We start from the raw sequence: 23,146 nt of genomic DNA, 5'->3' as shown, positions 1-23,146 counted from the left end.
CTTACAAGAACATTCACCATCAATGAAATGGGTAGGCTGGAGATAAAGTGACCAAATGGGCATTCTCTGTGAAGTATTTGGTTATTATCAGACATAAACCAGTGGCATTCATGGCATAGACCCTGCTATTTTAACACTGGACAGGTAATTGAATCATCGTCATGAGAGTAGGTTGGTAACATTAAGCATAAAGAGACTTCTCTCTGACGATATGTCCTCCATAACTCCTTTCTGTCTCTGCTCCGTTACTCCCTTTCCTTTTTTCTATACCACTTGTACTCCTGGGCCAGAATAAATATTCTCATCCCAACAATGAGCTACCAGTAAGTTATTTCAACAGCAGGTTATCTATAAATGAAAAGGTCCTGAGAGAAAGTGTGTATGTGTGTAAGTCTGTCTGAGAATTACTATGTCTCGTCTAATCTTTGTCCAGTATGTTCTGTCTGAAAGTGTTAATCTATTTGGCAAATACTAGATAACAATACAAATCAGTGGCAATGACATAACAGAATCTGCACTAACAAATACAGAGAAAGATCTTTAATGCTTTAGGTAGTCACAGCAGAGGTTGAACAAGGCCCCTGTCTTTCTGTTTTCTATCTATGGTTTGTTGTAATATTTCAGAGCAAGATGAACAAATACTTCAGAAAATGGCCCCTGACCCACTGGGCTCTTCACCCTCTTGCAGAAGCCTGCCAGGAATTGGTTTCAGCAGCAAATGCCAGAAGGTGGATCAGGCTCATCCCTTTCACCTCACTTAGCTGAGCTACAGATGTTATTCATATTCATCACAGTGTCCAGCTCTTTGACAAAAGTACAGAGTTCCTTGGCTCAATAAAAATCATATGTCATCGAGTTTCCTGGGTTAAGTGCATGCTACTTAGAAAAGCATTTCCCTTTGTCTATTTGTTTGATAAGATGTTTGGAGACCTCCATCTGCGTATCGGTTGCAGCCTCCACTGTTGCCAAACGCCCTCTTGCCTCTACTTCATTCTCCAAGGTGCTCACTCACTCTGCTCAGCTCTACACGTTGCTATCTTTTGGCAACTCTCAATGTTTCCTTGAACCCAGTGAAATGTAGATACTCTTTACCCAAAGTGCAGAATGTTAGGAGCAGAAGGAGGAGGCAGTGTAGCTTCACACAGTTTTATTATTTCCTGCCCTTGGTCTCAATTCCAAAAGCTGAAGATTATTTCCAAATGTGCCCTGCAGCCAATCCCATCATTACACGGATATTAGGTCCTGCAACCCAGCATTGTGGCTTAGGCATCTCTGTGCCTCATGAGACCGTGTGTGGGTTAAGTTTTGACATTGAAAAAAAAATAACAACCTTGTAGAACTGATTGAAAACATACACAGTGTGGCAGGGCATGCGTGTAGATCTCAGGCTGTGGTTTCATCGATCTGAACAGAAAACATGAGCCTCTGGTCCTACAAAAAAAATCACTTAAAAAATAGACACCTTTTAAAATTCTTCTTTCTATCCGTCTCTATCCACATAAATTAGTTTGAAGGAACATCAGAGTTTACATGTAAAGATTATGCTTTGGAAAACTATTTGTTTTCAATATGCAGTGGAACCTCAATCTAATCTCAGTGGTTTGCAGTGAAATCAAAGGTATCATTGAATAATGTAATGACTTATACTACTCAAAGAAAATCCAATTGCTAGGTAAAAAGAGAGAAGGTAAAGACATTTCTAAGATCATGTTACTATTTTCCCCTGTTATTTAGAGAATGAAGCAAAATAAACACATACAGTGAGAGGTTTGAGTGAAAGTGATAGGCAGAGTAAGATCATGCCTGGAAGCTTTTCTTAGTCTAAATTTAAAAGGTGCTGCTCTACGTTTATCAAATATACCAATTTGTTTCATGACTGTCCTGTTGCCAGAGTGATTCCCATTCTCTCCACTTGGTTTTCATGCTGCCCTCTTGATCACTGCACACATGTACACACAAGCACATACACACACACACCATGCATGCACACATACGCACCTGAGTACACATGCACCAGGCATATAAACACATGCACACACTCTTTTCCTCTTTACTTGATGTTATCATCCCTGAGGAACTTTCCCTGACTATCGAAGGATGGGCTTAGATGCCCTTATTTTATGCTTCTTTAACAGTCTGTTCTCATCTCTCTCGTAACATTTACCTCGCTGTATTGCCTACATCTCTCTCCTCTCCATATATCAAAAGCTTTGTGAAGCCAGGAACCACATTTCACTGTGTTACCAGCTTCTAGGTCTAGGTTAGCTCCTAACATACGGTAGTTTTTCAGTTAATGCTGAACTGAATGAACTATAAATCTGTAATCATCCTAAAAACGATTTCTCTGGGAATACTTTCAAGAGCACTAAAAAAAAGAGGGTCAAGACGTGGGGACTATCTAAGTCAATTATTTGTGTGTAGTCAGTCCAGTGGTTATGAGCCAGGCTCTGAAATCAGCAGACCTGTTTTCACCTTTTCACAGTGTTGAGCAAGGTACTTAACCTTTCTAAAGCTCAAATTTCTCTTTTATAAATAAGAAATAATAATGTTGTCTACTACGTAAATTGTTGTAAGTCTAAAATGAAATAATCACATGAAGTACAGTAGCCTTCAATGCTGTCATAGCTTTGATGGTGATGGAGATTGCCCTTATATTAGAGATGGTGTCACTCCATCACCAGGGTATGTGAACACAAAGTGGGGATTTTTGTCTTTTTTTTTTTTTTCATTCTTTGCCATTAGAGACGGTGCCCAGAAAGTTTCTGGTATATAGAAGGCACTCAATCAATTATTTGTTGAATAAATATGTAAATATGGGGTTTTCTCCCAGGAATGACAATGGATGATACAGCTTCATCCACACTCTCTGGCTCTTCTGAACATTTGAAAGATAGCTGGCTGCATATTTATCATAGACTGTATAGTAATCAAACCTGATGATTTAACTACCTAAAATTTTAGCTTCTTTACCTAATTAGTTGAGTATATCAGTAAACAAGAAGAATGAAATGGAGAATTTAGGAGATTAAAAAAAAAAAGAAGGCTGAAGACATATTCTTTCTTGAAAATCTATCAGACCTGGAAGGAAAACCATGTGTGGAAGTGACCCAGAGGAAGCTGAGGAATACACGGAATGACCTGCAGAGGCCCCTTTCAGCACTAATGATCCATGAAGGAGATTTACAGACCCGCATGAATTGACCCCAAGCAAGCCTTGGCTTGCTCCTTTTCTCCCACGTTGGCCGGTGTTCTCACTTCACTCACTACAGCAGCTCCTTCCAACCCTGCCCTGCCCTCAGTCTCTGCTGCTGGAAATGACCACTGGCTCCTGGCCCAGAGGGCGTGGCTGGCACCGTGGAAGCAGAGTTTGCCTGACTTCCACATAAACGCAGCAGCTGGGCAATACACACAACCTGAGCAGAGCTGCGTTGGTTTTATGGACAGGCCTCCTGTGTGAAATTTGACTTTGCCTCTTTGCTGACTTGGCCAGGTTAGCCGTGGTCACTGCTGGATCACAGGAAGCACATATTTGCTACAAAGTCCCTTTGGAGACCCACATGGCCCTCAGATGAGCAATAATCCAGATTTCTTACTTTATTTTTTTTTTTCTTTTCCATGGGAATAAGAGTGCTTCTCTGCCAAGGAACATATTTTAGGCTTTTCTTTTGGCTGCTCCTGCAGGGAAGCTCAAGGGCCTGGTGATTTTCTTTTTTTTTTCTAGGCATCAAGGAGAATCTGTGGAGCCTTTTGTGAAAAGAAAGGGAAAATATGCTTCATGCACCTAATTGACCTGTCTCATCCAGTGAAATAAGTTTTTCTGACAAAGTTGAATTCATCATTTCTTGATAGGGGTGGTAGGACATGTGAGAAGAAAGTAATGGGTTATTTGAATCATTCTAGCCACACCTCTTAAAAAAAAAATAAACTATGTTGTGCAAATATTTTGTAGATCACAGCATCTATTGGCAGCTACATGCTATTTTTCCTTTTGAATAAAAGGGAAAACAAAAAAGTGACAGAATCCTGGGGGGTGATATTATTTTAGTTGTGATGAGTAACAAAGCCTGGACAGTCTTCGTTGATTCAAGACAAGGCCTCGGTGATTGTGGAGGCATCAAGAGTCATTCTCACACCTTTTTGCCAGTGACAAAGAAGGAAAGATGGAGGGTGCTGACTTAAACAGTCCTTGTATTGAGACTACTAAAAAGTATGAAAGAATTTGGGGCTGGTGGTTGTTAATTAGCACATGGATCAAGGGAGAGCACTGATACATTCAGAGGCCAAAAGCCAGACCTAGCCAAAAAGAAAAAGAAAAAGAATGGCTAAAAAGTGAATTCATCAAAAGCCTGGGCACAGCAGCTTGTCTAGAAATAAGGATAAGAGAAAGGTAAGGGAAAAGTGATAGTAAGGTAAAAAACTGAGGAACATTTTTGAAAAATCGTGGGTAACGAGCAGAACTGATGACGTCAATTTAAGAGAAATGTGAATGAAACATAGAAACGAGGCTAAAAAAGAGGAAGATTAACAAGAAGCAAAACTAAAGTACTGCCAGAGGTGCTTGTGTGGTTTAAAAACACACCTTAGCTATAAACACACCTTACAAATAAACAACATTTGTCAAGTCTCAAATAAAAGAAACAAAATAGGGGCTCTTTGGTGTTTGTTAAAATACATTTCAAACTGCCTTCCCCAGGCTGAGTTCAGAGAGGCAGGGGGCGCTCTTCCTGGTCTCCCTTCTATTCAGGTGCTTCTACCTTAGTCTCCAGCTTCTAGTTAACCTTTATTTTCTGACTAGCAACTTCTTTTTATGGCCCCCACTTATGGGGCTACCAGCCTATATGTGCAAGTATGGTCACATATACATTAAGCTCTGATTCCCCCACAGACCCTGTCTTCACAGGGTCTCCTGGGGATGTCCTGGAAAGTTGACCCAACACAGTGTCTCTCTGACAGGAGCCCTATCTTTTTATTCTTTTTCTGCACACGTTTGTGTGACAAATGGGTGCCAAATGGGTGCTCAGTACCAAAGCCCTCTTATGAAACTGGCCCTATTTTCCCATAAAACTGATGTTTATGACTTTTTTTGGAAAAAACATAGAAATCGACCCTCCTGGTCCTAAAAGTTGAAACTTATATTTATCTTATCTGAGTTACTTTCTCAGAAAGATGCTCAGTTCTCTCAGATAGTATCAAGGAACTGACACTCCTTTTCTTACTTGTCCCTCATTCCTATTTCCCTAACTGACCACCTACTTTCTGTTGGCCAATTCTCCTTCCTTACCCTTTCTAATTCCTGTTTACCTACACACAGCTACATTCCTTTTCTGCTATATAAAGTCCCGATTTTAGTCAGTTAGAGATATGGATTTGAGAAATGATCTCCCATCTCCTTGGCTGCAGCACCCCAATAAAGCCTTCTTCCCTGGCAATACTCATCGTCTCAGTGATTGGCTTTCTGTGTGGTGAGCAACAGGCCCTAGACCAAACCCCTGGTGTTTCAGTAATACCTGGACTCCCTTCTGGGAATTCTCCTAGAGGGCAGTTCAGCCTTGTCCAACTCCATGTTCCAGACATTGCTGACCCTGGGGCCAGAGGAACTGCTAAAAAGAGAACAGGTTGGAAAATACATCAGGGATAAAGGAGAGCCACTCATGAGAGTGTGAGAATAACATTGAAGGGCTTGGAAGACAGAGACAGCATTGGAATGAAGTGGTCAAAATTTGCCTTTGAATCAAGCCTGCTGTAGCCATGTCCTGTCCATGTTTTCTTCCTGTTGCTTTCCTCCCTTTTTTCAAAAACCTTGTTCTGAACAGCAGTGACCTTTCCAACATGTGTTTGGAGGAAGCAAAAGAAGGAAAGGCAAAGGGCAGTGAATGGGATTGCTCTCCACCCCACCCACCCCAGATCTCCTCCTAACCTATTAGGGTTCACATAATGCAGGCATCAAGCTAAAGTCCATTTGTGTTGTCACCTAAACTTGCCTTAGAAATCTATTTCCAGCAGCACACATGTACATCATTTGTCTTGATATTTAATTATAACTTAGGGTTTCCTAATTACATCTTAGAATGAGAGTTAATTCATCAACCAAAAACAAAAACAAATCCCCAAAAACCTATTGCAGCTGCTTTCTGGTAAGGGAGAGGAGAAAATAGAGGCAACTTTATGCTGTCTTTTTCCTGGGTGTATGTTCAGGATCATTGTCATTTTATCCATTCAGTTACACATTCTGTTAATCCTTTAGGACATCTACTCTGTGGAAGGTGCTATTACTGTGGCGAAAAATACAAGATACTAATCCTCATGAGAGTTTATTTTCTAGTAGAGGTGATTAAATATGTGTACAAACATATAATAACTATAAACAAGTGATGGTTACCTGATACATCATATTTAAAGACACTCTCTAGCCTATAGTCATATAAATATGAAAGGAAAGATTCCTATTTATTAAGTGAAGCTTAAGCATTACAAATTAAATGCTAAAAAGAAAGTTATCACTTCTGAGTATTATGATTAGGAAAAATACTGAGGACAAAATCATATGTGAGTAGAGTTTTGAGTCACATTTAAGATAAATATGGGTAGGATTTTAATGGGCAGAGGATGTTAAGAAGCCATTTCAGAAAAAAAGTTCAGTAATAAGACACTGAATATGTGTGTTGGGGGGGGTTTAATGTACGTATAGGATACAGTGAGTTTGGAAAGAAAGGAAGTATTTTCAGAAACATGTCAAAGTAAGGATTAGCTGCATATTTTAATGGACTCCTTGGAACAAGTAAAACAGAAGGAGTCAAGGAGGACTCCAATAATTTTATTCAAGAAACTATGTTACCATTAGGAAGTCTGGGGATGTCAAAGGGAGAGCTGGCTCAGGGGAGAAACATTAACTAGGTCCCAGACACAGAGCTGGAGAGATTAGGGTGGAGCAGTAATATTCAGGAGACAATGATAATTTGGGAGAAATGTCAAGAAAGTGTTAAGGCTATTGATATAAAGCAGGAAGTCACCTATGCTATGGACTTATTTAAAACCATAAGTTAAAGAATTCTGATAAAATACATGTAAAATAGCGCAAAGTATACAAGGATAAATCCTGGGGGAAGACTCCCAGTTAGAGAATGGGAGGAGGACAAACAGCTAGAAGAGGAGAGAGAAAAGAGTTTCGAAAGGGAAGAGACAAGAATCATGCAATGCCCTGAAGTCAAAGGAGGAGCCATTTCCAGAAAGGTAGATAGTTTTCAAGTGTCAAATGCTATAAAGAGTAAAAACTGGATCCGGTCTGAGAAAACAATGGGGGTGCACTGGTGCCTTTGAGTGAACAGCTGCAGGCAGATGGTGAGAGGAAGACAGACTACATTGAGTTTACCAGTGAGTACGGAAGTGCAGCAGCAAGACAGAGTCTGTTCTGTTAGAAGTTCCATAACTCGAAGAGGGACAAAGATGAGTATGCATTTTGAGGGGAGCAGGAAGTCTCAGAAAAGATTTTCTCTGGACTTACCTGAGCAAGTCTTAGGTGGAGGAGAAGCTTTCCTCAGGAAGTGAGAATTCAAGTTGCCACAGAATTTAGAGGGAATCACCTATAAAGAAAAATCAGAGTGTGAATGGAAATACAGTTAGCTGTGGAGATACCACCTTTAGGAAAGAAGAGCGACTTAGTTTTTTCTACTGTAAGTGGCAGGAAGAAAAAGGAATGATTGGATAGTGCGAAGGAAGGAATGGTAGATACACGAAGGCAAAGTCCAGAGAGAAGGAAGATATGAAGGAGCTCTGTAAACAGAAGGCAAGTTCTCTAGATGAGTGTAGCAAATGAAGGTGTAGAATGAAGACGTGAGTGCCACAGAGTGAAGTAAGCCGCGATGAAATAAGCCACCTAAGTTTGCATCCTATAGTGAGAAATGTTCCTAGTTTAGTCCATTCTGATACCAGAATTTTGAGCCATGGAAGCCTAGATCTCTATCTAGAATAGTAATGAAAATATTCTTTCAACTGCAACATTTTGAAAGTGATAAAAAGAGTAACTAAAAATAATTGAGTTGTCACCATAAATTGAGAATAATATATAACTTATTAGAGAGTTAACCTCAGGTTAATAAGTACAATAGGATATATGTTAGGATCCTGCTATTAATTCTTAACTAGTCCTCATAGTATTTGGTAAAACCATGGATCCATTTCATTCTCATCTAGATTCCTAGTTTTGAGGCATTTAGAATTTGTCGACATTCTTTGACATGTGTGTATGCTCTGGGTCAATGAGGGTCTCCCCTAGGACGTTGGACTCATCTTTGTCTTATTCACTTGTATAATTTTAGCTCAACATTTTCACGAATTTTGTTTCTAATAAAGTTCATTTTCTCCAAATGTTTTGCAAAATCATCACTGGTTGGGGAGGAGAAAAACAAGATTGGACAGATGTCATCACATCCGTATTACAGATGCTCCAGCTCATTCCAGTGGTTAAGTTGTTGGACTAGGGCTGAAGCCCAAATCCTCAAGTGGCAGATACAGAGCCCCACCTATTGACCACTGTCACATCCATGCTCCTCCCATGAAGCATCACATAACCTTGTTCATGAAATAAGCAGTCTATTATTTAAATTTCAATAAGAAAAAAGGGACTAAATCAATCCTCTCTGTGTGATTTCAAAACAATAAACTGAAAATTGAAAATTAAACCATTTTACTTTTTGTTTTAATCTTTAAAACCCTAACCAACTTAAATTATTTAGGCATTAGAAAAACAATGAGTCAACTCAGTCACTTAATTAAATAATCCAGTTTCAACACTAATCATTCCACTGGACATTTGACTGAATTTTTCACTTTTTAACCAGTAGCCTTGTCTTTATGTAGCCTTAACTTCATACAAGTCAAAGAAGAATTTTTTTAAACCAATTCAGAAAATGCAAGATTAGTGCTAAGAACGGTGAAAGGGTTGGGATTTTCCCTTACTTGAAAACTAACAAATTAGCCTGCCAGTTTCATGGAGTCTACAGAAACCACGAGACTCCGGGGTCAGAGACAATGGCATTTATTGCTCATAACAACAGCAGTAGCCAGACCATCACTTGCTTGTGCAGGTTCCTTGGGGCCTAACGGGGTGATGCAAAAAGGGCCAGGGGATGCCTATAAATGTAATGGGTTGCATTATAAGAGAGAAACCCCGAGCTGAGGGGGTCCCAAATCATTTTAAATAATCGCTAACCTTGTCTTTATCTCCAGGGGGATTTACTATCTCTGTCTCCTAAAGCTGTTCTATCTTCAAACATCACTAAAAAAATAATCCAGAATAAAGTCAGTCAGTGCCTCTGCTTACAAGTCATGAAGAACCATGAGAGACTCATGGAAAATTGTTTCGCAGCAGCTAGTGGGTCAATAAAAGTTTGAAATGATTCATTATTGATACCCAGATGCAAAGGGAAGATCAAAACTTAGTAAATATTTTTAGAATTTTTAACCACAAGAAGGCTATGGAAAAGTTGTGATTGTTGACTGTTTTACAAAAAAAGTACATTGAAATAAACATATAATGTAAGTATAAGAATTTTTCTAATAAAAAGCATTGAGAATAGTCCTATTATTCTTCCCCAGCCTGACCTTAATTTAAAACTTCTCTTCAGTAAAACAAATCTATTAGAAAGATGTCAAATGCTCCTTATTGAGAAACTGTCATGGTTCAGATTTCAATCAACTTTTCATTTCAATGGCTTCTGAATCCACTTAATTTAGATTTAGTTTTAAAATAAATGTAAAATTCATTTTTATTATAAATTCCACATAAATCTCAAGCAAGCAGCTTGTCATTCACACTTAGACCTATAAAAACAGGTTCTTGTAAGTCCACCTACTAGAAAAAAATGATGTGTATTCTTTAAAATGGTTCTTTGTGAACTTTGTTTTCACTAGATTTTTAATAATAAAAAGACCACTTGGTTCAGGACAGAGAAATATAATAAATGCAGCACATGAAAACAAAATAAAACATACATTACCCAACTGTCTAATATTGAATCTTACAATTTATCAAGTTGACTCAAAATAATAAACTCCACTTTGAAAAATAAAATAAAATAAAATTGACCCCTTTCCGAAAAGAGAGCCATGTTGCTTATGGAACAGCCCACGTTAATATAAACTGAGAAGAAAGAAAATGTGTAAAACTTTAGAACTGAAGGAATTTCTGCATGTGGGTATACTGCAAGTACATGTATTCTAGAACTAGCATAATATATTGTTAAAAGTAATGAAATCTGGGAATGTGTATTCAGATTATTAACTTTATACACTCCATGAAGTATTTGAGCTTATTTAGTGAAACATGTATCAGACAAGTTGGTTATTACTAACATGACCAAAAAAGGAATAATAATAAAGCTGTTTCTTGAATGCACTCCATATGCATTATAAGTCTGTGGGTTTTATGATGCATAAGCTGTTCCTGCCTTTGAAATATTCAATTTGAATGCATAGATTAGACAAATACAGATACATGCACATGGAACATTAGTGAATAAGACCTTGTATGTTAAGATAAATGCTGAATGAGTTCAGACAAGGGCTATGGCAGGTTAGAGGAATCCCTGGGACCTGTGAGGGGCTAGAAAAGGCTTTAACAGATAGAAGATCATATATGTTACTCATTGCCCTCTTTCCTTCCAAAAAACTGGATTCCTAGTTTATATAAAGAAAGGCATAGACAGAACGCCCTCAGTTCTACTTGTTGTTTCACTGATGATTTTCAGTGAACTCATCACTGAAATCAGTTCTAGTTGTTGTTTCACTGATGATTTTCTAGTAACAAATGATGATCCTTTTAATGTTCTCATCTCAGCCTCATAAAATTAGTATAAATGGGAAACACATTATAGTTACTGAAAGAAATAGATTTTTTTTTTAAATGACCATTGATTCACTTCATTAAAAGCACGGAAAAATCTGTTTAGAATTTAGATAAAAGAGAAAAAGTCTAAAATAAGTGAGAATAACAGTAAGATTCTAAGACTCTCAAAAGTATATGCATGGAAAACCTAACTCACTTATTATGAATAAATAAGGAGCTGGAATAAGCATTAATCGAATGTAACTTCCCCTCTCCCTACCCACACACCCATTGGTATCCCACCCTCATACAAATGGTTGTATAATCACCATTTCCGTTGGATATAAATGATTAGGACCATTCTTACTGATTCTTGTATAATAACAGAGGGAGATCTATGTCGCATAACATGGTTTGAGCCTTGGATTAGATCAAGAAGAAACTCTGCCACATGGAATATTAAAGTGACCTGCTTCTGTAACTTTCAAAGAACAGCAGAGCTACTAAAGCTGCCCGGGAGAGGCTTAACTAAACCAAACATTATAACTTCTTTCCATCACTTTGTTGATACTGACAACTATTGTAATTAGTTATAAGTATTAGTTATTTTGTAAGCTGTGTGTTTTGTTCAATAAATTATGTCAATTTTTTATAAGATAAATATATACTGTATATTTTTTCATCAGTACATAATATTTGTAATAAATGCGTTAAGTTTTCCGTGAGTATACTTTTGAGATTCTTAGAATACTGGAGAAAAGAATATAATAATTGCAAATTCCTGCATTGGAAAGGGTGAAATTGATTAACAATACCAAAAGTCAGTGAAGAGGAAGCTCAAGTTCCTGCCAATATGTGGTGCAAAAATGCTGTGGAGTTTTGGGTTAGTCAAGTTTCTCAAGCTAGCCTTTACATATTTCAGTAAAGCCAAGTGTTTTTTCTCCCTAATTTTTCAACCCTGATGTATTTTGGGGGAAATTTGGTCCATATGTTTCTAATTCATTTACTCCAACTCATCAAATGTTGTTTTGTAAGACTATTCTTTGCCCAAAGTTTTTCTAAACAGTCTTCTGAAGACCTCTAAGCTAGAAATGGGAATAGATGCAAGTGGTACCCATTGCCAAACCTAAATTTTTTTGAACCCAGTGTTAATGGAAGATTAGCATCTATTTTTAAACTTGGCAAACAATAGACACCATTCAGCTGCTGACTCAGAGTGAAACAACAATTAGCTGCTTATTTGTAAAAATTGTGTATGCAAAAAGTTTTTCGTTTTTAAAAAATTCATGGAAAATGATTTAATTCTTAATAATAATGGAGAGAACAGCAAGGCATTTTACTTTTTCCTAAAACTTTCTCACCATTGCTTCTCATTATAGTACTGTGGGATAAACAAGGTAGTTACACTCATCTGCACTGCACACTTGAAGTACTTGAGGCTCAGATGAATCAAGTAATTTTTGCCATATTGCATAGGGGTGCCATGGCAGAAGAGTCCTGGGACTCAGTTCTCCTAGCTCTAAACTTTTGGTTTTTTTGGACAAACAGTGATGTCTATGCCTCTCCATGACTCACACAGGGTGAGATGGTATCCGGTTTCATGGCAACATGGATGACCCAGTGCATAGAACTCATTATGGGTCTCACTAAGGGACTTGTTAGTGTCAGGGACAGACATTGTATGAGCCCCTTTTTCTAGATTATCTCTAACCCTCATATGGGGTGAGACAACCTTACTAATGGCTGAGTAAGTACACATATGTATTCACACATATCTAGGCATTTGATCTGATCTGATTTGGTCTAATAAATTTACAGATTTGTTGCAAAGATTATTATAAAGATTTATTGCAAAGATTAATGTAATACATTGATATTAAAATGATTATGTCCATGATAGCATTTGTTTCATAAAACACTAAAAAAAGATGAATATTTAGTCGTCTCTACATTTCAAATAAAATATCTAAGACATGCATGGAGTTACTAAACTTTCTATATTAAGTGAAGGTCAGAGTTCAGATGTGCATTTTCTACAATTTACTGATATGAAGCAATGTTAAGTCTACTTAATGTTAATGATGATATTGATGATGAAAATGGGAATTACCACTTCTTTTTTTTCTTTTTCATACCATGTGTTGGGTATATGATCTCAATTAGGTATCACAAAAGATATTGAGGTGGATATTTTCTCTCTAATTTTTAAAGATAAAGAAATTGAGGCTTAGCAAGTTTAGATACTGTATTATTTAGGTCTCTATTCCTCGCATGTAAGAGATAACCAAACCCAAACTGACTTAAGCAAAAACAGAATGTTTTGATACATGGAACTGAAAACTCCATGCATATGGCTAGCTTCATGTGTGGTTTCATGCAGGGTCACAAATAACATTATTGGACTTCAGGTTTCTCCCTGTTTCTTATTTTCTCTATTCTTGGCCTCATTCCCAAGTTTTATAAGGAGTTATACAGTGAGCAGCAGCTGTAGATATCTTCTTGCCTAAATGGAATGCATCTGTCCCTGGTTGACATTAGTCCGTATTGGGTTAAATGTTTCTCCCTGACAAAATTCCTAAATGAGCCCTTTGGCTGAGGTGTAGGTTGCATGCTTGACCTTGAAACTTGGGGGTAGGATAAGTTCCATCCAAACCATGTAAAATGAGAATGAGGAAGGAGTGGTCCCTCATCAAAATTTAGGTGAACTATTACCAAAATAATCATAAAGACAAATAGACGCTTAGAGGCCAAATAACTATAAATGCCCACTGCAAGTCACATGCCCAAGATCAAACAGCTAGCATGTGGCAGAGCTGGAACTCACCCTCATGTCTTTTCATTCTAAAATTTATTCTCTAACCTGGGGGTTGGTGACTTTTTTCTATAAATAGTGAGTTAATACGTATTTTAGATTCTGCAGGTCATAAAATATCTGTGGCAATACAGTTTGGTCCTCGTTATACAAAGGCAGTCATAGACAACACAGAAACAAATAGGCATGGCTGTGTTCCTATAAAACTTCATTTACAAACACAGGTGAAGAGCCAGATTTTGTGTGCTATGGTTTGCTGATTCCTCCACCCCACTTTTCATAATTTTGATCAGCCACAGTCTTCATCTACAGAGCAGAAATGAAACAGCTTCTTTGATGTGAGTAGTTGAAAATATTGTTAAATGAAGTATGCCAGCCCATAGCTAGTGACCAGTCAAGGTGAGGTCTACTTGCAAATCTCCCATATGCTCCTGCTTTAATCAAATGAAATATAAGAAACAGAATGCATTCATAGAGAATATTTATTTTATAGGTTACGCCATGTGTTTTATGTTTTATGCTATGTAGATATTTTCTATATCACAATATTTCTATAAACCTTCTTCAGATGTTCTTATTCCCTGAATAATTTAACATCAATTTTGACAAACTTTGTGCTAGGTGGAATATAGCTCTCCAAAAGATGTTCATGTCCTAATCCCCAGAACCTCTGAGTAAGTTACCTTATACATAAAAAAGGACTTTGTATATGTAATTAAATTAAAGAGCTTAAACTAGAGAGGTAATCCTGGTTCATCCAAGTGGACTCAATACCCAATGTAATCACAAGATTTCTTAGAAAAGAGAGGCAGGATCCAAAAGTTAAGGAGGAGAAGACAATGAGATGATGAAAGCAGAGAATGGAGTAATGCGGTCACAAGCCAAGAAATGCTGGCACCCTCTAGAAACCGGGAGAGGTAAGGAAAATGCTCCCCTGGAGCCTTCAGAAAAAGCAAACAAACAAACAAACAACAACAACAAAAACAAAAACAAAAAAAAGCGGCCCTACTGACTGCCTGATTCTAGCCCTGTAGAACTCATTTTGGACTTCTTACCTCCAGAACGGAAAGACAACAAACTTGTGATGTCGTAAGTCACTCAATTTATGGTAATTTTTAAAGCAGGCCTAGGAAAATAATACAGTCCTATATCTCAAAATAAAATTGTAGCGGATTTCTTCTACTCTACTGAATTCAGTGGTCAAAGCACACTCAAGCAAGAAAAAAGAAACATTGCTTTTCATTTCCCAAGTTGTTTGGTTATAGGTAGGTTGCACACTGCCATGAGAAATTAAAATTTATAGACACTTTGATACCATTACCTTTAACAATGATTTTATGGCAATACTAGTTGTAAGAATAATAGTAGTAGAAGTGGCAAGTGAATTAGCCAGGGCATGTAAAGGACTTAGTACTCTTGCTGGCCCATGGAACTCAAAAAATAGTAACAATTATTATTATCAATAGTTGTAGTGTTAGCAACAGCAATAGTGTTGGTATCAGTGCTAGTAATAAAAGTCACCATTTTTTGAGTACATAGCATTCAAAAAGACAGCTAGGTACTGTCTTAAGTATTTTTTATACATTATTTTAATCCTCATGTAACACAGTGAAGTAGGTGTCATTATCACTATTTAGTGAACAAAAAATGTGAATCTCTGGGGGATTAAATTATTTCCCCAATATATCATGTCAAGTAAGTGGTAGCAGTAGAATTAATTAAACCTTGATGTGCTCACTAATAAAATCCAGGCTTTTTGCAAGAACTCAATTCTGTAGCCATCATCCCCGTTCCTCCAAAATTAGCTGGTGTAGCTAACAGAACTCTTGGTTGAGAGAAACTGCATCTTTGATAAAAGGGGACATCATGGGGCCTCAAAGATGCACTTTGTTGATGTAACACCTGAGCCAAGGGTTTTTTGCATTGTTTGTGAACAATGTCGTCAAAATGTTCTCTCGGTGACCAAACAGAAAGGCATTCTCTCCCTCTGCTGAGAGAATGCCTTTCTGTTTGGTCACCTAGAGAACACCCAGGCATCTTTCAAGGTGATAATCAGGCATCACTGGCTCTGTAAAGCCTTTCTTGGCTTCACCTCTTGTTGACTTCACTCTTCTATGCCCCCGATCAAGTATTTTTCTATAGTAGGGTCAGTCCACAACTTACTTGGTTGTGCTTATTGGATATATACCAGTCTCTCTCATAAGCTTTGTGATATCAACAAACCTGTTTCCTGGCAACTGTGTATCCAGTTGTAGCACAATTTGGGGCATATTCAAGTTCAGTGATGGAGACACAAGTGAATGAATAATATGTAAATGAATAGATTCATGAATTATTTTACCAAGAGGGAGGAAGGAGAGTTCTCATTCTAGAGGGAACAGTTTTTACTGCAGTTTATTTAAAAATTTTATTCTGCAGCACAACTACCTAAATAAGAATACAATATAAATAGCATTTTTCCTATTACCAAAATTACTATTTCTAATTACATATCATACTTTATATTTCTTATAAATTCTAGTGTTTTTTTCTCAGCTAAGTTAAAAGGAAAGCTAAAGCTTATGTGCATGTGAAGATATACCCCAGAAAAATTACTTACATATGAGAAAATGCTGTGTTCTAAGATCTGGAATTTGATGCCTTTGTGAAGTAGATCCTGATTCTTTCACTTTTGTAGTTAACTTAATAAGTAATTCAGCAGTTCTTACCCTGAAAAATATACGGAAGTGGTAACTTAAACCAATGAAATGAGTGTGAACAGGAGGGGACAGTATCAATGGAATTGATTCAAGATACATAAATACAAGTGGTAATTGGAAAGAGAGCTGAAGAAACAAAACATGAGATCTAACCTAATAAAAATTACTGTGCTCAGTTCTCTATTAATGTAAAAATGTAGTTGGATGAAGAAAATTTGACGCGATTTATGAGAGTTTTCTGTATATGGTAGAAATGTTTTGAGAAGTGGATTTGGAAAGAAGGTAGATGTGGCAGAGCAGAACCATGAGTGCAAGTATGGGAAAGAAAAAATTGGGGAGAACAAACAAATGCAGTAAAAATTTGGAAGAGTGTGCTGCAAAATATCCACATTCTCCTCTTCGTTTATTAACTTCTCCATGCCTTTCATATTACCAGCAATGCTTTTAGTGTGAATGGAGTATTGGTAGATTAATACAACGAAAGTTTAGAGGTCTAAGGCAAGATGTGTAGAGGACTAAAAAATAGTCTTTACACAGAAATAGCTAGTATAATGATAGTAAATACATAATGTAAAAGTTTAGTTTTTTGATTTATTCATTCTAAAAACAATTACTGTGAAACGATTTCATGCTAAGGATTATATTAGGTACCAGTTAAATTAGATACAAATTTTACAATTACTTATTTATGGAAACTCAGCCGTGGTGTAAAAAGTTGTTACACAAAATACCATGCAAACACAGATTAAACACACACACACACACACACACATACACACACACACGTACACACAGCCCTCTTCATTATGATTGGGTCAGAAAGCTGTCATTTATGCTAGAAGAGTGGGAATTTCACTGAAAGAAAAAAGAAACATCTAGATATAGAAGAAAAGGTAGCCAATGGCCCAGGGTCGTGAAACTTGGCAGACTATTGGGGGAGGGCAAATAATCCTACAATATTAGAAGATTAAAGTATAAATGGGGAGCAGAATTGCAGGGGGAGACGAGACTGATGGTGGAAGCAATCCTACAAATTGATCAGATATTATTCTTAGTTAGATGAGAAGGAAAACTCAGAGTTAAGAGAGTTGCTCAAAGTTACAAGGCTGACACAATTAAGAAATGTATCCTGTCTCCTTTTTCAAGGTTCTTTCTATTATAGTAAGTTTTCAAAGCTATGATCAAAGAAGCCTTGGGATTCTATGATAGAGTTTCAGGAGCTACGAGGGAAGATGAAGCAGAAACTGAATAAACAAGGAAGGCTCCATTTGAAGTCTTTAAATAATAGACATTTTATATTAGATATGTTTGAAAAATGTTTTCCATCATAAAGTTCAGAAACATCGCACTATGTCAGTCTTTCTCAAGTCAATCTCATGGTTTCAAAATTAGATTGCAAGGGAATTAATAGTCATGAATAATATTATCATTAACAGAAAAAAGACAAGTTGGCAGCTGTCTCCTTGTCAAGGTGCTAGCTGGTGACATATGAGAAAGGCTGATTCAGCTGGACAGTGAGAGATAGCTTAGTGAGTTGAGCTAGAATTCATTCAGGATACTATAAGAAGAATAGCTAGGCCTGAGAATGAGCTGAAGGGTCAATGATACCTATGAGTTTCGCCTTGCTAAATAGTCTGTCCTAAAACTTGTTCTTTCTATAATTTAAAAAATTCTTATTTCTGTTATGAACATTTCTCTTAAGGACTTCAATTATCTCTTTATGTCTAAGAGAAAATCTTCCTCAGGTTAGTACAAAGATGGGATGGAAAAAGAAGTCCTACTCTGGAATGAAAGGAAGGCAGTGATCTTCCAGTTAGAGATTGGGAGGATTGGTGACACAGAAATGGAGCCCTAGACATACAGTCTCCCTTATTTCTGTTCTAATATACTTCTAAGGGCCATCATGTATGACTTACAAACTGCCCACTGTGCAACTCCTGAGAGTGCTATTTACATAGACTATGATGTTGAAGGAGCTTCCTGGAATGGAATGATGTGGGAATCTTGCTATGGTGGCCAGAATAATGGGTCTTCCAAAGACATCAATGTCCTAGTTCCTGGGACATGGGACTTTGTTATGTTATATGGCAAACAGAAACTAACGTTTCAAATGGAATGAAGACTGTTAATTAGTTGACCTTGTAATAGGGAGACTATCTTGAATTACACAAGTGGCCGCAGTCTAATCACAGGTACTCTTGGCAGGGAGTGAGTGAGAACATGAGACAGAAGTAGAGAAAGGATCAGTTTGAAGTATAAGAGGAACATGACCAGCCATTGCTAGCTTTAAAGATGACAGAAGAGAGTTGTAGCCAAGGAGTTCAAATGCCCTTTAAAAGCTGGGAACAGTTTTTCATCATTTTTACCAATATTCTCTGCAATAAAAATACCATGTTCCCTAGAAAGAATGGTTCCAGGCTGGGCGCGGTGGCTCAAGCCTGTAATCCCAGCACTTTGGGAGGCCGAGGCGGGTGGATCACGAGGTCAAGAGATCGAGACCATCCCGGTCAACATGGTGAAACCCCGTCTCTACTAAAAACAGAAAAAAATAGCTGGGCATGGTGGTGCGTGCCTATAATCCCAGCTACTCAGGAGGCTGAGGCAGGAGAATCGCCTGAACTCAGGAGGCGGAGGTTGCGGTGAGCAAAAAAAAAAAAAAAAAGAATGGTTCCAAGTGACAAAATGATAAAGGCTAAAAAGGAATTCTGCCTTTTGGAGAAGTTCCAATGTGAAGTATTTCAATTATCTATTGCTGCATATAAAACTTCCCCAAAACTTAGCAGCTTAAAACAGTGACAATTTAATTATTTTTCAGAATTCTGTGGTTCAGGAAGTCAGAAGCAACACAGCAGGGATTACTCATCTCTGCTTCATATGATATCTTCTGGGGCTGAAGGAGCCAAGATGGTCTCTTCACTCATATATCTGGCAACTCACCTCGGATGGTTTGAACAAATGGGGGCTGGACTGAAACAACTCAACTAGTGTTGCATGTCTGGAGTCTAGGATCTTGCTGTTGGCTAGGCTCTTCAATTATCATCCAGGTATCATCTCCCTTATCCCACATCCCCCACTCCACCTTGTCTTACCATGTGATATCTTTAGCAGGATAACCTGACTGCTTGAATGGTAGGTGGGCTTCCAGAAAGAGGGAGCAGAAGCTGCCAGTGTTCTTAAAGTCTAGCTGTGAAACGATACATCACTTCTACTCAGAGTATTTTCCTTAAAGAAATTTACAAATCTCTATAAAAGTCTTTTGTCCATCTTAGTAAACCTCAAGCTAAAGTTATCACAGATAGTTAACTATCAGCATTCTCTGCAACCTAGCATGAATTAACGAAGATTTAAAATTCCACTGTGAAATCCCTTAATAAGGCCCCAGAAGCTGTGAGACTCTTGCATGGCAGCAAGATGCTGGCAAAAGTCAAGGGAAGGATGTTGCATGGCCTTCTTCATTACCAACAAAATTGTACCTCTCGTATGTATGACTATTAGCTACTTGAATTATGGCTGCAGACCAACTTTTCACCCTACTTGACATTTGGCAGTGTGACATTTGCATTGTTGGCTCCAATACCTAATCTCTCACTGTGTCCAGCCCTTGGCCTTATGACTTTGTAGTTCTTCCCACTACAAGTGGAGTGTACGTTCTCAGTCCTTGACTTTGGCAATGGCATGTGTGCATAAACGACAGTCACCAGTTTGGAGAATGGGCCTTAACACTGCGTGTTTTCGTTTCCTCTCTTATGCTTCTGCCATTGCCATGAGCTAAGTATGTCGTGGCTGGTCCACCAGTCCAAAGAGGATGAAAAATATATTAAGTAGACCCAGTTTTAACACACAAATTAGAGCACTGACTAGTGAAGACCAGCCTACATCAGCCAACCTGCAGATCTGTGAGTGAGGATAATTGTTGTTTTAAGCTACTGAGTTTGGAATGGCCTATCATGCAGCATTATTTTGGTAATAATTGTCTAATACACACGGCAAGACTAAATCGCAAGGGGAAATTTTTCCTGTGACTTCTAGCAACAGTTGCCATGATGAAATTTGGGAACCATAAAATCAAAGAAATCTACCAGCTAGCCAATGCCTGAGATATCTGTATTACCAAATGTTCTCCAAATCCGCCAGACTCAGTGAATTCCGAGCGTTACGGTACACTTGAAAGAGCACACATGACAAGCCAGAAGGACGAAAAGGACATTTAATGGATGTGTTGATTCATACCTTTGCATGATGAAAATTAGCTGAGAAGCCTTTGCAACAGCAGGAATACTAGTCAGACTTCTGCCAATTGCTAATATGTAACTTTGAACAAATTTCAAAGCCAAGAGGTAGAAACAAACTGCACATTATATAAACAAGGCTTGTTACCTCAGACCCAAAGAGAGCCTTGGTCAAACAATAGTCAATCAATAGTCTTCTCAGCAGGTGGATCATAGATTCAAGGTGACAGATGCTGACGCAAAGAATGAGGACACACAGCTGTTATGAGACACACATGCATACTGCGGTCAAAGCCAACAATCTCCCTCTCTCTCAACTGTGGAGTAAGTGAAGACATTTTGATTTGCATAAAAGCAACTATTTTGTTGAATGTATTTAGAAGTTTGTGTTTATATGTATCTTCTTTGTAGCTTGGCATACAATTGAATCACACATTAGTTGATACTTTTAATATTATTAATCATATAAAAGCATGGCTATCTACATGGAAGACAAAATAAGAAATAGGTTGAAATGTAACAGGTTCAACACAGGGGCCTTGAAAAGAGCTCACAATTTGATTTAAACTTTTGCTCTAGAAGCAATTAGCATCTAGACAATGGATGTGAAAATTATAGTTTCATTCGCACACAGAAGATGATTATTTCATAAAGCTGAGTCTTTGTTCGGATTTAAAATATTTTCTGCTTGTATAGCTGCATTAAATATATTGTCTGCAGTATCTCACCCTTATTCTATAGGTTATGTCAACATGAAATTCCTGAAAGTAATGTCAATGAAACATGAAATTAATTTTCTGTGGCTTACTAGCTTTTGCCAAAACAGCAGTCATTTCTTTAAAGTGGTTGCTTAAAATGCAGCTATGTTCTGTCTATGAAAAATTTAATATTTTTTTTTTAGGACTTGGTCCTTTTATGATTACTCCTCACATGACTGAAGGATATCAAAACCCACATGCTTTTGTGACATTTTGTACCTGAGAGGTCTGTAAGCCCATTCCCCAGTGAGGACTTACAGTAATTTTAACATTTATCTGCTGTCCTCTGCTATATAAATGGCACCTTAGTGCTTTTATGAAGAGAGAAAGAAGGTCAAAAGCTACAGTCATAAATCAGAGGAGGTGGGGGCAAGGAGGAGATTACCAAAATGCTTTTGAGGGAGACAGTTATCCCACTTGAACGCCACAGGTTCTAGAGTTTCCTGCAGCAGTCAAAGCCTTTGAAACTCAGGTTCTTTCTATATGCTGTCATAGCTGACTGAGAGAAAGAAAATTGTTCACTGCATTTCTTCTTAAGACCAATTCCTTCCTCTCACTCCCATTAAGCATTATCACAATTGGCTAAAGAAAAATGGGTATCAGCCTAACTTCAGCACTGAAGGCTCACCAGACATTCCAGAGAAAACTCACTCATGCTCTCTTTGAAATGTGTAATAAAAAGACAAAATAGATGTGGCTATTTAGAATGCTTTGTTTACTCAAGAAGAAAAGGATTTGTTCACATCTAAAATGTTTTACATACCTATTTGATTAATTATCTCACAACTGGGACCCTGCTGAAATGTTTAAGCCAGAAAGAAGGTTCGCAGAAAGCTTACTCTGTAAGTCATGCATTGTCATTGCTAAAGGCTTGACAGCTATTAGGTCAGGATGGAGAAAGTAATAGTTTATAATTCATGAATCAAGGAGCATATATTAAAGATACAGTATGGATCAGGTATCATGTTAAGACTTTTCATATTTATGATTTTTTTGGTCCCATTATCTTCATTGTATGGACAGTCCTCTTTACAGTCAGCAAAGTTAAGGAACATTCTGAGGTTACAGGTTCTAAGTGTGAAACTGAGACTGGTACTTAGATTTTTTTTTTTTCCAATTACAGGTTGTGGCGATGAATTAGGACTGATCTGAAAAATGCTGAACTACAAAAAGGGAGAAGAAACAAAGTAAAAGAGAATAAAACAATATTTACATTAATAAATTTACCACATAACTTCCGCTTTGTTCCTAAAAGGACTGAAGGTAACTTATGAAAACCTCTGTGGTATAAGAAATAAAATAAATTCCTAGGTAGCAAGAAAAAAAAGGCAATGAGGATAGAAAACAAGACACTTATTCTTGAATGAAAACATTAAACATAGAACCAGTTTTGCAATTTTAGTCAATCCCAGGTATTCAAACTTTGAATGGTGGAAAGAAGAAGGAAATACTTACAACAAAAATACTTTTAGTGTTGGCAAATGATAACATTAGCACCAGCAGTACAAGTGCGATTTTATAATTTTGGTTGAGATTTCTTAATGTAGCTTATTGATACAGATATTGTATATAATTTTGATTGAAGTTTATCAATGTGGCCTATGTACATAATGTGCTGCAAGGTAAGGGTGGTTCCATTTGTGAACATGTGTATATTATGCCGTAATTTATTTTCACATCAAGTATAATAGAAAATGTGCGAGATGTCAGTTATGATCTGAATGATGACTTCTATCAGACGAAAGAAAAAAACACACAACTAGACGGTGTTAATGAAAAGAAAATGATAATTCTTCCAGCATGTAGGGTAATGGCAGGCACAAAGA

The sequence above is a fragment of the Saimiri boliviensis genome, chromosome 14, assembly GCF_048565385.1.
Source record: "Saimiri boliviensis isolate mSaiBol1 chromosome 14, mSaiBol1.pri, whole genome shotgun sequence".
Taxonomy (NCBI): Eukaryota; Metazoa; Chordata; class Mammalia; order Primates; family Cebidae; genus Saimiri; species Saimiri boliviensis.
Note: the sequence above shows the minus strand (reverse complement) of the source record.